Source organism: Phaethon aethereus (genome assembly GCF_964289735.1).
Source record: "Phaethon aethereus genome assembly, chromosome: 1".
NCBI lineage: Eukaryota > Metazoa > Chordata > Aves > Phaethontiformes > Phaethontidae > Phaethon > Phaethon aethereus.
In genome coordinates, this window is record NC_138575.1 from 19,088,165 (window position 1) to 19,103,808 (window position 15,644).

Genomic DNA, 15,644 nt, shown 5'->3' on the forward strand with positions numbered 1-15,644 from the left:
AGCAGGGACATCTCCAACTAGATCAGGTTGCTCAGAGCCCCATCCAACCTGACCTTGAATATTTCCAGGGATGGGGCATCTGCCACCTCTCTGGGAAACCTGTGCAAACCTGTGTTTTACCACCCTCAGCATAAAACAAATTTCTTCTTTAGATCTAGTCTAAATCTACCCTCTTTTAGTGTAAAACCATTACCCCTTGTCCTGTTGCAACAGGCCCTGCTAAAAAGTCTGTCCCCACCTTTCTTATAAGGCCCCTTTAAGTACTGGAAGGCTGCAGTAAGGTCTCCCTGGAGCCTTCTCTTCTCCAGGCTGAACAACCCCAACTCTCTCAGCCTGTCCTCACAGGAGAAGTGTTCCATCCCTCTGAGCATTTTGGTCGCCCTCCTCTGGACCTACTCCAACAGGTCCGTGTTTTTCCTGTGTTGAGGGCTCCAGAGCTGGACGCAGGACTCCCAGTGGGGACTCAGCAGAGCAGAGTAGAGGGGCACAATCACCTCCCTTGACCTGCTGGCCATGCTGCTTTGGATGCAGCCCAGGACACAGCTGGCCTTCTGGGCTGCGAGCACACATTGCTGGCTCATGTCCAACTTTTCATCCATCAGAAACCCGAAGTCCTTGTCAGCAGGGCTGCTCTCAATCTCTTCATTCCCCAGCCTGTACTGATGCTGGGGGTTGCCCCAACCCAGGTGTAGGACCCTGCCCTTGTCCTTGTTGAACCTCATGAGGTTCACTCTTGAGCTTGTCAGGTCCCTCTTGATGGCATCCTGTTCCGCAGGCGTGTCAACTGCACCACTCAGCTTGCTGTCATCTGCAAGTTTGCTGAGGGTGCCTTCGATCCCACTGTCAATGTCATTGATGAAGATATTAAAAAGTACTGGTCCCAGTACAGACCCCTGAGGGACACCATGTCCAATCTCCATTAAGCCGCTGACCACTGCCCACAGGATATAACCATCCAACCAATTGTTCATCCACCCAACAGTCCAGCTATCAAATCCATCTCTCTCCAATTTAGAGAGAAGGATGTTGTGGGTGACCATGTCAAAGGCCTTACAGAAGTCCAGATAGATCACATCCATAGCTCTTCCCTTGTCCACTGATGTGGTCACTCCATCACAGAAGGCCACTAGCTTGGTCAGGCAGGACATGCCCTTGGTGAAGTCATGCTAGCTATCTTGAATCACCTCCCTGTCCTCCATCTGCCTTAGCAGAGCTTCTAGGAGGATCTGTTCCATACCTTCCTAGGCACAGAGGTGAGGCTGACAGGTCGGTAAGTCCCAGAGTAGGTAGGTCCCAGGTAGGTCTCTTTCTTTTGACCCTTTTTAAAAATAGGTGCAATATTTCCCTTTTTCCAGTCTCCAGGGACTTTACCTGACCTCCATGACTTTTCAAATATCATGGAGAGTGGCTTGGCAACTACATTAGCCAATTCCCTCAGGACTCTGGGATGCATTTCATCAGGTGCCATAGACTTGTTTATGTTCAGGTTCCTCAGGTGGTCTTGAACTTGATCTTCTCTTACAGTGGGAGGGACTTCACTCCTCCAGTGCCTGTCTTGCAGTACATCCACTTGAGAGGTGTGGGAAGAGACACTGCCATTGAAGACTGAGGCAAAGAAGTCCTTGAGTACCTCAGCCTTCTCATCCATTGTTACCAGTCTGCCAGTCTTGCTCATGAGTGGGGGTGTGCTTTCTTTGACCTTCCTTTTCTGCATGACATAGCTGTAGAAGCCTTTCTTATTATTCTTTGCATCCCTTGCCATGTTCAGCTCCAGCCACGCCTTGGCCTTCCTGACCCCATTCCTACACAACTAGGCAGCATTCCTGTACTCTTCCCAGGATACCTCTCCCTGCTTCCACTGCCTGTGCATTTCCTTCTTGCCCTTTAGTTTAACCAGCAGGTCTTGACTCAGCCATGCTGGTTTCTTGCCTTCCTTTCATGATTTCTTACACCTGGGGATCGAGAGCTCTTGCGCTCTACGGAAAGTGTCCTTAAAGATCTGCCAGCTCTTCTGCTCCCTTGTCCCTGAGGGCAGCTTCCCAGGGCATCCTATTGACTAAGTCCTTGAAAGGATGGAATCTTGCTTTCCTAAAATTCAGGGTCCTGACTTGACTCTTTGCCTGCCCCATATTCCTCAGGACTGAGAACTCTGCCAGTGTATGATCACTGCAGCCCAGGCTGCTGTCAATCTTGACGTCACCAATTAGCTCACTTGCATTGGTGACCAACAGGTCCAGTTTGGCATCCCCTCTGGTAGGGCTGTCTATTACCCGGCATATGAAGTCATCTTTGATGCGCTCCAGGAGTCTCCTGGATTGCTTACAGCTTGCTGTGCTACTTTTCCAGCAGATGTTGGGGTGGTTGAAGTGCCCCAGCAGGACAAAAGCCTGCGAGCGTGATGCCTCCTGTAGCTGGAGTGAGAAGGCTTCATCAACAGGCTCCCCTTGATTGGGCAGCCTGTAGCAGACACCGACCACAAGGTTCCCTTTGCTGCCTCGGTCCCCGATTCTTGCTCTTAAGCTTTCAACCTACTCGTGGCTATTCTTCAGAGACAGGTCTTCACACTCCATCCATTTCTTGACATAGAGGTCAATGCCTCCTCCCTTCCTCCTCACCTGTCGCTTCTGAACAGCCTGTCGTAATCGATAGCCACACTCCAGTCATGGGATTCACCCCACCAAGTTTCAGTAATGACAACAAGGTCGTAGCTTTCTAGCAGCATGGTAGCTTCTAACTCCTCCTGTTTGTTGCCCATGCTGCGTGCATTGGTGTAGAGGCACTTCAGCTGGGCTGTTGGTCACGCTACCGTCTTAGAGGAACACCCTTTATTTCCTTTGAGGTCCTTCTCTGGTGCAACAGGCTGAGGGTCCTCACTAGCACCTTGTCCCTCTAACCTTGGTGTGTCATCCCACAGCTTGTCACAAGCAAGCCTGATATTATCGCCCTCCCACTGTGAGTCTAGTTTAAAGCCCTGTCAATTAGTCCCACTAGCCTGCGAGCAAAGACCCTCTTTGACCTTTAAGAAAGGTTAATTCCATCTGATGCCAGCAAGCCAGGTGCTGTGTAGGCATTATCAAAAAACGCAAAATTGTGGCAGTGGCACCAGTCATGGAGCCAATGTATTAGTAGACTGGGCCCCTCTGTTTCTTGCTCTGTCCCTGCCAGCAACTGGAAGGAGGGAGGAAAAAATAACCTGTGCTCCAGATTCCCTTATGAGCCGTCTCAAGGCCCTGAAGTCTCTTTTGATCTCTCTTGGACTATGAGTTGCAGCTTCAGCACTACCCACATGGAAGAGCAGTAGTGGGTAACAGTCCGTGTGGCTGTACCAGGCTAGGAAATTTCCTAGTGATGTTCTTAACCCGGGCCCCAGGGAGGCAGCAGACTTCTCTAAGAGAAGGATCTGTCTGGCATATTGGACACTGTTCTCCTCAGAAGGGAGTCACCTACAACTATAACCTGTCTTTCCTCCCTCATGGGTGTCGTCATGACGTAGCAGCTGTGGTTGCAATGTGGTCTCTAGCTCCTGAGATACTGTGAGAATGGGCTTCATGATATTTCAGAGATCTTCCTTTACAGTCCTTCTGCTATTAGGCTATATTAATAGGATATTAAGTAATTTAAAACCAACAAACAGGCAGTTATATTATCTATGTTATCTAGCAGTGATGAAAAAAAAAAACTTTCTCTTTTCACTCTATTCTGGTTTATTCTTCCAGAATCTTTTTGGAATGAAGAGGGTTTTTTTACCTAGACTAGTCTTCAGTCTATCTGACCCTTCCCCCAGGGTATTAAGCTCATGATTACTTAAGGATTAGTACTGAAATACACTCTTATGATTTGTGTGTTTATCTTTTAGAAAATGTGTCTGATTTCAAAGTGGGAGTTGATAACACGTGAAACTGCCCTTCGCACCCATGGCTTTTCCTCTTCTTATTTAATAGTTACATACTCAATAAGAGAAGGACTTCTGTGCTCATAGGGCCAGGAGCCGTCCCTGGATATTCATCTTTCAGTTTTAGACTTCTATTGAAGAAGTTAACATATATTTCATATTAATTTGTTTCTTCTAGAGACTGAAATCTTATTCTTAGGCCTCCATAAAATTATGAGTCAGAAATTGTTTTTCAGGAAACATTTTATAAGAATAACCATTTTCAGAGAAGCTCTAACAAGGACAAAAGGCCTTCAGTAATAAAAAGTAAACAATACAAATAATAAAAAGCTAAAAGAGAAAAAAACACAAAAGAAATCTAGTCGATCAAGCTTTGCAAAGGTTTTGGGGTGAGCTTGAAGCCTGATGTTTACACATGATCATGACAGAATTCATGGTAAGAAATTATCACTGGACAGTTCTTGCTGGGAGAACAGTGGATTGTTATTGTTGTCAGTACAGAATGATAGTACTCACTGAGATGGAAATAAAAAACTACACCTCATCCTTCTGGTTGTTTCAGTTTTCAGGGAGTTTCTTCCTTGAAATCTGGAGTTAACAATGCAGTTAAAATCAGTTAAACCTGTAACAAAAAAAAAGTATATCTACAAACACAATGACAGGACACCCATGTTAATAATGCCATGTGTAAGCTCATTTTGGCAAGCAGTGTCAAATATTCAGATGAAATTAAACCCACAACATGCATTTAAAGGAAAAGGCGTAGGGGAAAAAAACCCTGAAGTATTATGGTTAGTTTCCATTTAGAAATCACAGTGCTATAGGGAAAGTAAAGTAGGAAAGCAATACTTTTTGATTAGAAATAAAATGGATAGGGACATGTAATGATAGCTAAGGCTTGTGTTTATTTAGACTAGTGCCAGTTAGTTAAATGCAGGTTGTCTTTTTAATAGATTACACACTGCCTTTAGCTAATTTGAATTATATTAAGGCAATCGGCTCTTTACTGTGACATACAAGCAATAAAGTGAACAAGAGCTCCACAGTGGCAATTGTTTCCACTAACTTGAGAAGTGACTTGCTCTAGAAATACGCAGCTCTTTGAAGGCTTTGGTGATTCTCTATATCCACAGTCTGGTTTCTATGGAAATTATTGTTTTTCTGACATACTACGTCTGAAATATAGCTTATATCAACTCTAAATTTACATATTCAAATTAATGTTGTCAGTGTAAATTTTAGCATTGTGTACAATTGCTTACTCTAAACTTTAAAAAATTCCTCTCAGATAAAACCTTTGGTTCATGGAGGCTATATTTTTTGAAGTACCTCTCAGTGCTCTTGGGTAATCAGGAGCCTGGCTTCATCCTTTTTCTGTTAGAAAAGAACTCCACTGCAAAAAGCAGTTTATCACCACATTGCTGCACTGCTTCAGTAATAAGTTAAAAACAGAAGTGGCATTCATGGAACTACCAATGCCATAGAGTACAGCAGCCCATGGTTTCATGGGAAGACTACTGTATTTAATCCTGTTTTAATTGCAAATTCTGACAGGAATAAGCATCAAGATGAGGCAAAAGAAGCTAGCAAAAAGGTATTTTAATTTTAGCATGTGAAATCTTTAAACAGCATGTGAAGATAGATCATATCACTATCACTGTACCCTAGGCTGGCATGCCTTTCTGTTAAAAAGTATTCAGTATTTAGAGGCAAAACTCTTGAAACAGATGTTTCTTTATCCCTATAATGTGCTGGCAGATTTTTCACCTTGCTTTGGTCATTGAAAACTTCCATGAATACTGTTTGGTAGTTCAGAAGATTATTTTGGCAACAACAGTAATGGCAACAAAAGGAGGTTGCTCAAGGTCTTTTCAGCACTGTTGAATTGCATCTATAAAACAAAATAAATACAGGTTATATTTTGAATTAGAAAGCAGAGGAATTTATTGCAATTCTTTTAACAATGTGGTCAGGACCTAAATGAAAACAATGGAACAAAAGCTTGCTTAGTTATGCATGAAGAATGGAGATGAAACATGGCCAAAGGCACTGCTTCAGTGGACATGAAAGGAAGAAGGACGAGAATCTTCAAAATGGTGGAATGAGCAAATGCCATTAACAGCTACACAGTAGCTTGTGATAGAAGTCAAAGCAGGAGTAAAAGTAAATTGTTATTTATTGAATTAAGACTTCCATGAAATGCAATATTACTTGCATTGTATCTTAAGTAATATAGTACTAAAGTAATCTAAACAAAGGCTGTAAGTAAAAAATGAAACACTGGAAACTTTAAATAAAATTTTATTTCACTCACCCATGTGGAGTTTAGAGCGGCTCCTTTGGCCATAGCAGTGGTTACTGTTACATAAGAAATAAAAGCAATTTTTCATGAGCAGTGTCAAGTTTTGAGTGTCCTAGGTCTCTCTGAGGAAGGCAGCTAAAATCATAGGCTTCATTCAGAAATTACGGAGTCATTTCTTATTGGCTGAAAAAATAGCAGCTCTAATACTCTCAAAAGTGGCACATTATGGCATACATACTTGTCACAATACAGTGCTCCAAAGAAATGCCTCTCTAGCACCTCTGCATGATACTGCGGTACACTATGTCTATATGTGAATTTGCCCCAGATCTTCCAGACTTCACTCAGAATCACAGTAGCATGGGATAATTCAGGCTAGAAGGGACTTGAAGAGGTCTGTAGTTCAACCTCCTGCTCAAAGCACGGTCAGCTGTGAGATCAGACCAGGTTGCTCAGGGATTTATCCAGTTAGGTCCTGAAAACCTCCAAGCATGGAGAGAGACTGCACAATCTCTCTGGGCAACCTGTTCCACTGCTTGGAGCTACAGAAGCATGACAGATGTGAAAGCCAGACCATATGCTGATCTCCAATATGAGCTGTTAATGAACCACTGTATGTACACAACTGCGAAAGACTGTTTGGTATATTGTTAACCTACTTCCCAGTGTCTTTCCATAAAAGAAAAAGGAAAAAGGAGGAGCTGAGTGGAGGAAAAAAGGCTGAAGGTACAGTCTATCTAACACAGATCTTATTTTATAGAGCAAAAAGTCTAATTCATCAAAATTATTCTCTGTATTTTGCTTTTGGAATGTTTAATGGTTTTGACTTGGGGCAAGACTAGGAAAAGCATGGTATTTGGGCAGCTTGAATTCAGAGGACATTTTCAATCAATTATATCACATGGAAGGTAAAAAAACACTGAAAATTTGCTATGTATGGGGTATATTCTTTTTTCAGGGTATTTTAAAACAACTGTGCTTAAATCTACTTTTTACTTGATTTTTTATAAGCTTACAAATTACAGTTTACACAATATAGATGATCAAAATGGGGATTCAATTTCTGGATTACTTTTATTTGACCCTCAAAAACTAAATGACATTAAAGTAATGCTTATCTTATGGTTTGCATTTCATTTAATAAAATCTCAAAATAATATAACTTATATTGGTCATACCATGTCAGATGATTTAGAGTGAAAGACAGTTTTGAATATATTGAATGAGAGGAGCTATATACCTTCTCATAAAAGGACTGTGCAAAAGGAGAACTTCATTTTTGCTATATTGCTTTTCTGTCCAGAGGGAGTTCTATATCTGCAATATATATTTTCAGAAACTCTGCTGTTTACTAAATTTATGGGCTAAAGAGAGTAGTACTACCTGTATATCCAGATTTATTGTCATCAGAGCTTTACACCACCCCAGGCAAAGAAAATATATGGTTTCTATGCATTAGCAATATATGTAGTAAAAAGATTTCAATATAAATTAGTAAGTGAAGGTTTCTGATTTATAGAAAATATGCTGTTGCACCTTTTTTCCCATTTTCTTTCAAGACACTGTGATTAACACTATCTTCATAACTAGTATTGATCACTTTTAGTTGTTATTGTTAATTGTATAGAAAGGACAGGGATACTGGGTTTTTGCTCTTGGGTTTTTTCGCCTGCGAAATAATACAAGTAAAATAAGGGTGTAAAGCTATTTTTAGAAAGACAGCAATACGCACAAAAAATATCTGGTTCAAATATCACCTAAACATAAACATACCTCAGTCTTACTGAAGAAGGCAGAGCTGTGTCAGACCTCATAGGAATACCACAGATCATCTGTCACCATGTCAGCTGTGGTGTCCCCACTTGCAGTGTCTTGGTGCTGTCTAGGCTTTGAAGTTCCGTTGAAGTCTGAGTTCACAGACTAGCTGATGCCTCTCCATAGGCCTCAAGGATTCTCTGGTGCGCACCAGTTGCATCTACACTGTGCATGGGTACATACATGCCTGGCCATGCCAGCTGTCTCACCAGTTATTCTCCACTACATCCACAGAAACATATAATGTAGTTTCATCGGCCAAAAGAGTTCGAGTGTGTCTTGCACCAAAGATCTCTGCTAGGCTTTTGAACTGACAACTATTTGTCTTGCAAGGTATGAAGTTGAGATACTGAAATGAAAATCCAAATTTCTTTATTCTATTCCATGTCCGGAGATTTTTTTTTGTCATTTCATGATAAATAATAGTTTGGATTGAATATTACTCACAGAATAGCATTATGTCTTTTTAAAGAAGGCCTTATAGGCCTTTAATTAGTTTATTATTTACTGTTCATTTTACAATAGAAAAGATTTGGTTTAAAGATAATGGGCAAGAGGCAGAGACAGGTGCATTTTTCTAAATATAACACTAAAAGAATACATTTGCACAAAACTGGGTATACTACGAGAGTTGACTAGAAGCTATGGTCTAAGAGAGAAAAACAGTCATTGGTTCACACTTTCCTTAAGTGCATTTGATTTGTACTAGCTCTGTACTAAGAGTATCTTCTGGCTCTTTGCATTGCCTTAGGTGCTCCTATGCACTGGGAGTAGGTGGTTTCAGTATTCTCTTTGCTACTGACGGTGTTTATCTACCCTCCATGTACTAGTGTGGGAGAGAGTATGTCTGCCCCATGGTGATGCTGGTCTCTTCAACTCCCCAGGCATGATGAGTAACCCATGTACACCTCATGATCTGCAAGAACATACAAGGCCATAGTAGGGTCACTCTTAGTTTTTATTTATCAGTCCTCTGATTCAATTCTTTGATGTAACGCTACCAAACCCCTAAAGCAAATAAAAAGCTGGGAACCTGATCCTGAAATAATTGCTGTCTTCAGCCACTGAAGATTCCCTACTTAACACAGAAGGAAGCCCTGAACGAGTAATTCAGCTCAGCATATTACAGAAACAAAGGGATATGGCATCACTAAAATGAAAATGTACACATATTCTTACATAGTTTATTAAGTAAAAAATTATATTAATGGCCTATCTTACCCCAGAAAATAAATATGACATATTATGAGGTTGCTGGTAAAAACTGTAGCTATCAGAAATATAAATCTTAACTATTCCCCGGAAAAATGTTCAAACTGATGCAATACAAATAATGTTTGAAAACTGTGTGTGTTGAGATTCAGCACTTAGGAAAGAAATTTAAGAACTATGAGGGATTCTACAGAATAATAATCTAGGTAAACTTTATACAGCCAAAACCAAATCCAACCCAGACACCAAATAAATTAAGTGTAAATACATCTAAATGTTAATGAAAGATTTTTCATATGTATTTGGGGAAAATGAGGGGAAAAAAGTAGCAAATATGCCTACAGGAGTTAAAAAAAAAAAAGAAAAAAGATAAAAAGATAGAACATTATACTGTTACCAACAGTAATTCTATGCAGATAACAAATGGCAAGGGAGAAGATCAGCGCTCTGAAGAGCAGTGGGTACAAATTAGATTTTTGGAAACACCTGACAATGTTCCACATCACAGATTAATGTCTAACGCAAACAGTCAGAGGAGACAGGAAAAGCTGGCCAATCAATTGAAAAAAACCCTAAACAATTCCTTGGAGTGCGGATAAGAAAAGGTATCAGTGAACAGAAGCAACAAAGTGTGCATGTGCTTACAAACAAGGACAACAGAAACTGCTGCCACATCTTTGGCTTTCTGTTATTGACCCCAGGGTTCCTTAGGTCCTGTACACATTCTTTCTATGAAGAAAGAATTTCTGTTTGAAAATGTGTGGACGTGGCACTTTGGGACCTGGTTTAGAGAACATGGTGGTGTTGGGTTAACAGTCGGACTTGATGATCTCGAAGGTCCTTTCCAACCTTAATGATTCTGTGATTCTGGAAAGCCTCCTGTGTAAGGTATTTTCCTTATTTAATATATCCTGAGCTAATCAGAGACTAAGGTATCTTCTTAGACATCTCCTCCAAGTTCATTTTCTCAGTTTAAATTAAACTCTTAAGACTCTACAGGGATTTGCAACATGTCGCATCGTATAGCATACAATATAGCAACTGCATGTGCATGCTGAGAACATTACGGTTCTTGTCACATTACCAGCTTTCTACAGAAGCTATCTTTGACGTATTTGACATTACATTTGATGCTGTCAGATTATTATTATTGATAATATTTTGCTAGTAAAATAATTATTAAATACTTATTATAACTGTTAATAAGAGGAAGGTTGGGGTTTTTTTAAATTGCATTTCAGAACATGTTATACCCCACCACAATCACAAGACAGAATATAAATTTGAAATATTTTCAGCAAACCCAAACTACAGCAATTTATAGAGGAATCCCATTTCCGTTGTCACATAATGGATCACTTTCAAAAGCAACAATCCCAAATTTAACTCTGCACCAATTTATATTACAGAATTACTATCTGTATTCTTACATTGGTGGATCATGGTGGAAATGTTTATGGATATATAAATAACTGTTGCTTTTTTATATAGTTATTAGTCTATTAGCTGGATATTTGAGCTATGTTATCTGTGCTATCCTGGCACTGTTCATTGAGTCTATAACATCTTCAGATCTAAGTCCTCTGGGATTCAGTGTTCAGCTTGCTATCACTCAAGGTTTAGGTGTACCCTCTTTTTCTTATGTAAAAGGAAACATATTATATTTTACATAATGCCTGTCGAGAGATACAGTTTATCCTTGGAGATTACATTAACAAGAGGAAGGGTTTGTTTGTGTTTTGCTGATAAGCAGTTGCTTGTAAAAAGGTGTATGCATTATTTTCAACAAGAGTGTGAAACAGCTATTCCCAAGTAATGAGAAATTGAAAGATGATTCTGTTTTAAATGTCTATGTAAGTGATTCACATTCAGAAGAGCTCAGAATAAGCACCACCTCCTAGACAAACTAATTTATTAACAAAGTGGGCTGAAAAAATAGCCCTATTGTTCTCATGCAGATTACACTGAATTATATTAATTTAATTAAAACCTAAAATCATGTTTATTAATTATTTTTTCTGTCAGCAATTAGGAAGAGTGAGTAGCTTCTTCAGTTCATAGGCTGAAAGCAATGTGAGATTATGTGCTTAATTAAGAGAGGTAACAAGGTAAATTGCTAATACGTTACCTATGCTTGCTTCTGGATACGGCTAGAGCTAAGTATAAGCCAGATTCTTCTCTCTCCCTGGAGATTTTCTCTGAGAGACACATGAATAAAGACAGAAAACATGTTTCTACGCATTTATCACAGTCTTTACACTATTATTCTTAGAGTCATCCTCACGAGCTGAAGAACCTGATTCCTTCTCAAAATAGATAACTTTTGATTGAATTTCTAAAAGAAGAAACCTGGGATATTTTGTCACATACTTTGCAAGTTTTTTAATATATATTTACATTAATAAAGATAACAGAGATCTTCAAGAGGTGTCAGACCAGGACTAGTAAGAAGGGTAGAAGAGGATTAACTATGTTGATATCAAACACAGAAAACTGAAACGTGTTATATTAAAAAGAAATGTGATTACAAATCAGGGTCCTTAAACCCTTTTATCAGGGCCTTGTTAAATTGTATTTTAACACTTAATAAAGACTTTGGAAACAAATCTAAAGTAAACCAGTCTATGCCTAATAGGTTTTCCACTAATGGTGCTAGTGGATAGAGCATTTCAATTCCACTTCCCCTATATGTATCCTCAGGCGGTTTGCTTTTATGGCCAAGAGTATATGGTACAGCATATGAAAACTATGGTTTCTGATTCAAATAAAGGTTATGATAATTTTGAGAATCTGCTCACTCAAATGCAAAGACTCCAGAAAAGAGGTTGCAAATGAAGATTAAAGGACCTACTTCCTCTTCTCAGGTTCTGAGATAAGAGGAGAGGTAACAAAAATCCTTTGAGATTTTTTTTCTTTAAATGTTTCTTCCCTAAGGAAAAGGACTACTGCCTTTGCATAGCAAGGTATAGAGACAAAACAGAGTGACTCCAAAGGCTGCACTACCCTGTGCATTAAAAAATAACCTCATAATCAACACTTCAGAGTTTATCCCTACCATATGGTCAAAAGTGCTCCCTGCACACGAGTGCCATTATATGATCTCTAACTGAGAAAGTAACATACATGTTCTAGAAAAGTTTTTCCCATTTCCAGAAAGGAGGGAGAGATGCAAATGTACAAATTATTTCTGATTCACAGTTCTGAAAATGGTACTAGCTCCCACACTGTTGCATGGTTAACAAAAGAGCATATAAAAATTCTTAATATTTTATCATCTTACTCCAATATTTTTCATAGCATTTTATAAAACTTATAAGCCTGTTAATGCACTTTAAGGTCCTGACTTATTATAGAATGTTCTCTCATTTCGGTACAGTTTGGTTTTCCATTTTTTCCCCACTTCTGCCTCATTTACTTGACCTTATATCTCTAAGAATAATGGCACTATCTTAATTCAGTTGCAATCATTTGAAGTGCAAAACTGCTCATCGTTAATCTTATAGTGACAGGCCCTATTGTAATTAAACTCCAAAGATGTGTAATTCCTTATTAAGAGAGATTCTTTTACTGCTCAGCTCACAATTCAAATTTATCTGTTCTCATACGCTTTGCCATTTTGTGGTAGTAAGTTGTCCCTTACTTTACCTGAGTGTTTTAAAGGCTATGTTTATGCAGCTGTGAAATTAAATCATAAATGAAAAAGCCTTGTAGGTGAGTAAACAAAAAAATACTGATTTATTATATTTGTGGACAACTAATGACATGAATAGGTTAAAAGATGGTTTTTATAGCTGAGATTTTAAAGATATGCTCTAATAACAGTCATGCCAAGTATATATAGATTAGTCTTGACACTTTGCTATACTGTTGCTGATAAGAAAAAGGCGGTTTTGTATAGCAGTGAGCTTCTGAAAGAAAAGGTAACAAATAGATAATTCAGTGGGCAATGTACCTCATTGTTTTAAGCAATCTGCGATACAATCCGTGAGCAACAGATCTCCCTGTTAAATAAAACAGGGGGGTTATTTGATTCTTGAACATCAAGAGATAAGTAAGTGCAATATTCTGATTTGTGAAGTTACCAAAATCTATACTGTTTTATTTTGAAATTATTATAAAATAACTTGTTTATTTAAAAAAAATTACAACAGAGTATATTTTAAACTTTTTTTTTTCTACCTAGCATAGATAGGAAACATTGAAAAGTGGCTCCTCAGATTAATGTTTCTTTATTTCTCCTTGCCAGTTTCTTTTATCTTTGTGGAAACAATGTGAAAAGAAAGGTCATCAGCCTACAAGATCAAGAAGCATGTAACCATTCTTGCTGATAAAGACAAACTGACCTTTTATGTTTTACATATGGGTCAGTAAATGTCAGGGCACTGAGGGCTATAATGGCCCTCAGTGGCCCTGTCCAGCTTCCTCTGAGGCCTCCCCTCACCCCTGCCTCATGGTCCAGGACCCCATTTCAGCTCAGACCAGATCTGCCAATCTCTGTCCCAGTGATGCTGTAGGAGTATTGCCCTCCAGTTCCACCACAGCCGAGCCCTGGCCCTGCTGAGGCGGGCCCAGCCCAAGGGCTGACTTCCGCATCCCCACGGAGGTGCCTGATGGTGTCTTGGGCTGCCCCTGGCTGCCCTCCTGGCCTGCCCTGGTCCCTGGCTGGTGAGGCCCATGGGGATCCCCAGTGTCTCCTGGCACTCAGCTCCAGGCAGTACCCTGTCACAATGCATGCGTGCAATCACTAATCTCGTGAGGGTTTGTGTTCCTCCTTTCTCCACAGAAGCAAAGTTTTGAAAGCAAAAATTTCAAACAACTCATTTATAACTGTTCTCAACTCAAATTATTTTCATTTCATGCAATAACAGAACAAAATCGGTGAAGGAGGAGGAACTGTGTGTATTGGTTTGCCACCTCGCAACAGACCCCAGTAAAGCCATGAGGTCGCCTAATCTTCAGGAGATCTGAGTAGCACACAAAAGCTAACATCACGTACATTTTAAAGTGCTTTTCAAGGCAGGTCAGATGCAACATCCCATTTCTTTACAAACTGGAGTATGAGTGTGCTATCTAGGCTCCACTGTACTTAAACCTTATGTCTTGTTGGCCTGTATGTTACACCCATTCAGACTCTTATATGCATCAGCAGAGTAGGCAGAAACGTGTGTGTGTAAAAACCTTCTTAACTGACACTTAAATCAACATTGACTTTGTAGGGAAACTACAACAAACAGCCTTGTGAAACTCGCACTAGGACAGGAAGATACCTGTGACGGCTTGACTGGACTTCTAGTAAGTCAGAGTCACTCCTTTTTCAGATTTATTCTAGTTCATGTGTGCCTTTCTCAATCAGATAATTTCTCTTATATTCCAAACTGGTGTACCTCAATTCTGAACATCACGTCCAACATTTTTACTTCCTGCTAATAATGAAGTTCAGGATTTAAAGTACAGTACAGTCAACAATAGGCTTTTCATCAGCAAATGATTCGTGTGCCCTATCACCATGCCTTAAACATACCACAAGCCTATAAATAGGATTTGCATTGATGGAAATAAAAACTTTTACAGTATTTCACACCACTGCAATCTCAATTGGCAAAGCCTCCTAATTGGAGAGACAGTTAAAATGACATTATATATAAACACGGCTTATTTAAGGCTGAGATGAGATAGTTTTACCCTCTGTAAGTATGCAGCGGAGGTAAACAAAGAGGAAAAACAACCTCTTAAACTGCTTAGATATAAGTAGTTAAATACAGACTTGCCATTAATATATTGAGATTGCAAATTCAATTCAGAAGAGATTCTGCAACGGTTTTCCAATGGGAACAATGTGGTCAAAAGGTTCACAGAACTATTTTTTAAATCACCTCAGGAAAAGAGGACAACAGAATAAAAGCTTTTTAATTTTCTTTCCATGGTTAGTAGTTCCAAGCAGGACCAGCAGCTAATGTTGGTACTTCACTAGGAACTGCATATGGGGTTTAGACTTTATATGCTCCTCAGAAGAGACAGCAAATGAACCTAGATTTTGAGGGGAATCATTTCTTATAAATTCTACTGAGACATGAATATTAATTCCAATTTTCACTCCCAAGAAAGCATGTGAATTCATTAAAAGGTTTGAATTAAGTCAAAAGTCCAAGTGGTTGTTCAACTATTTGTACGGACCAAACCTGAATTGTGCAAATTACACCTGGAGAAGGGTATGTCTCTGAGAATTTAGAGATAAGACAGACTGAAATTCTCAAACAGCTCTGCAGAACAGGGTTATCATGTCCCCACAAACACCACTTCCTCAGTGCAGTTATTATTTCTGCTCTACCTGGATTTCATAACTCTCACCATGGTTCTGTGCTAAATGACTACGAAAATGGATGTATGTTGAAGGACCTGACAGCAATCTTCTTTGCTAAAGGA